Here is a 2,922-nt window from a genome sequence, read left to right on the forward strand (position 1 = left end):
TTTTTTTTTTGAGACGGAGTCTCATTCTGTCGCCCAGGCTGGAGTGCAGTGGCGCCATCTCTACCTCCCAAAGTGCTGGGATTACAGGCGTGAGCCACCGCGCCCGGCCCCTTTTCTTGTCTTGTCTTTTTTCTTTCTTTCCCTCCCTCCCCCCCATGTCCCCCATCCCCCCACCTCTTTCTTTCTCTTTCTTTTGACACAGGGTCTGTCTCTGTCATCCAGGCTGGAGTGCAGTGGCGATCACCTCAGCCTCCCGAGTTGCTGGGACTACAGGCACGTGCCACCACACCTGGTTAATTTTTAAATCTTTTTGTAGAGACGGGTTTTCGCCATGTTGCCCAGGCTGGTCTCGAACTCCTGACCTCAGGTGATCCTCCCACCTTGGCCTCTTAAAGTGCTGGGATTACAGGCATGAGTCACCACTCACAGCCCCGTCTTCTTGTTGTTAGCAAGAAAGCACCTCTACTAGGATGTGTCCGAGGACCTTGGTTATAGGCAACTTTGTTACTAATGGTAGAAAAAAAAAAAAAAGGAATGTAGTACAGGTTCTTTGAAAAGAACCGCTCAGTACAAACACATTATCAGTAGTCTCAGGAGAGGTGGTAGAGGTAGTACTTGAGCACAGGTGGGAGGAGAGATGGAGGAGAGAGCCTGGAGGGCTGAGGCACCCGGGGCCACTGGGCAATGGAGGAGCTAGGCCCCTTGAGTTCCCCAGAGAGCAGGGTCTGGTGGGGAGTCTAGAGGGCCATGGAGCTTTGTCTCAGGGCAGCCATACAGGTGGTTTGATGTTGTCAGTGGGCCCCATTGTGCACCTAGGCTGCAGTTCCTGAAATGTGGAGGGGAGCTTTTCCTCCTGTAATTCAAGTAGGGAGGAAGTGGACGTGTGTAGAGGGAAGCTAGAATTGCCACAGGTAAATTGTACCCACACTGTTGCCCTTTGTTGTAAATTTTTCCAGACCCTTCCACACCTGTGACTTCATGTACTATGTGTAAGTTTGAATAGTCAGAGTGGGCCGGACGCCGTGGCTCACACCTGCAATCCCAACACTTTGGGAGGCCAAGGAGGGTGGATCACTTGCAGTCAGGAGTTCAAGGCCAGCCTGGCCAACATGGTGAAACCCCATCTCTACTAAAAATACAAACTTAGCCAGGCATGGTGGCAGGTGCCTGTAGTCCCAGCTATTTGGGAGGCTGAGGCACAAGAATTGCTTGAATCCAGGAGGCAGAGGCTGCAGTGAGCCAAGATCATGCAACTGCACTCCAGCCTGGGAGATAGAGCGAGACTCCAGAAACCCCATGATGGAAATGTCTCTGATGCATGTTTATCAGTGCATTTGGCCAGTCTCTTTTGGTTAAACTTTGTTGTTGTTGTTTTTGTTGAGAAGGAGTCTCGCTGTGTTGCCCAGGCTGGAATGCAGTGGCAGCAATCTCGGCTCACTGCAACCTCTGCCTCCCGGGTTCAAGCAATTCTCCCACCTCAGCCTCCCTGGTAGCTGGGATTACCGGCGCCCACCACCACACCCAGCTAATTTTTGTATTTTTAGTAGAGACAAAGTTTCACCATGTTGGTTGGCCAGTCTGGTCTCAAACTCCAGACCTCAGGTGATCTGCCCATCTCGGCCTCCCAAAGTGCTGGGATTACAGGTGTGAGCCACCGTGCCTGGCCCCTACTGGTTAACCTTGAGGTGGCTTGTAAGCTTTTGTTACTACAGGCAGTATTATTACAGGATGGCATTTTGCTATTTCAGGTAATAGCTACTTTTATCCAGTTATTTTGCACATGTGCACCAGTCAAAGGTGAGCTCCCCAGATGAACCCCCAGTCCAGGGCTGTGCTCCTAGAAATGTTGTGGGTGTTGCCAAATGGCTGGATCACAGAGCACCTTCACCAGTGGTGTTATCAACTTATAACATTTTTAAATTTAATTTATTATTTGTAGAGACTGTCTTGCTCTCTCTGTCTCCCACCCTAGAGTGCAGTGGCGTGATCATGGCTAACAACAACCTTGACCTCCTGGCCTCAAGTGATCCTCCCATCCCAGCCTCCCAAGTAGCTGGGACTATAGGTGCACACCTAGCTCATTCTTTTTTTTTTTTTTTTAAGATATGGGGATCCTGCTCTGTTGGCCAGGCAGATCTTGAACTCCTGGCCTCAAATAATCTTCCCATCTTGGCCTCCCAAAACACTGGGATTACAGGCATGGGCCACCCCTGACCTTATCAACTTTTTTTTTTTTTTTGAGATAAGGTTGTACTCTATCACCAGTGCTGGAGTGTGGTGGTGTGATCTTGGCTCACTGCAACCTCTGCCTCCTGGGCCTAAGTGATTCTCCTGCCTTAGCCTTCCAAGTAGCTGGCACCACAGTCATGCCCGGCTAATTTTTTTTTTTTTTCTTCAGGACAGAGTTTTGCTCTTGTTGCCCAGGCTGGAGTGCAATGGTGCAATCTCAGCTTACTGCAATCTCTGCCTCCCAGGTTCAAGTGATTCTCCTGCCTCAGCCTCCCAAGTAAGTGGGATTATAGGCGTGCACCACCATGCCTGGCTAATTTTTGTATTTTTAGTAGAGATGGGGTTTCACCATGCTGGCCAGGCTGGTCTAGAACTCCTTACCTCAGGTGATCCACCCACCTCACCCTCCCAAAGTGCTGGGATTACAGGTGTGAGCCACTGTGCTTGGGATTTTGTATTTTTTGTAGAGACGGGGTTTCACCATGTTGCCCAAGCTGGTCTCAAACTCCTGAACTCAAGCGATGCACCCACCTCGGGTTCCCAAAGTGCTGGGATCGCAGGCATGAGCCACCACGCCTGGCCTAACTTTGAAAAAAAATCATTGCCAGGCCGGGCGCGGTGGCTCAAGCCTGTAATCCCAGCACTTTGGGAGGCCGAGACAGGCGGATCACGAGGTCAGGAGATCGAGACCAT

The 2,922-nt window shown here is 50.7% G+C and overlaps 1 protein-coding gene across 1 annotated transcript in view; it reads left to right on the top strand.

Annotated features, from left to right (window-relative positions):
* The first annotated feature begins 208 nt into the window (after nucleotides 1-208).
* Nucleotides 209-2,922, top strand: part of YPEL1 (yippee like 1) — a 33,563-nt gene continuing 30,849 nt past the window's right edge. The window contains exon 1 of the mRNA XM_017882557.1: nucleotides 209-273. The gene's annotated coding sequence lies outside the window, so the exon portion shown is untranslated. The remainder of the gene's footprint in view (nucleotides 274-2,922) is intronic.

Source organism: Rhinopithecus bieti, unplaced genomic scaffold (genome assembly GCF_001698545.2).
Source record: "Rhinopithecus bieti isolate Rb0 unplaced genomic scaffold, ASM169854v2 scaffold_13317, whole genome shotgun sequence".
In the NCBI taxonomy this organism is placed as follows: Eukaryota; Metazoa; Chordata; class Mammalia; order Primates; family Cercopithecidae; genus Rhinopithecus; species Rhinopithecus bieti.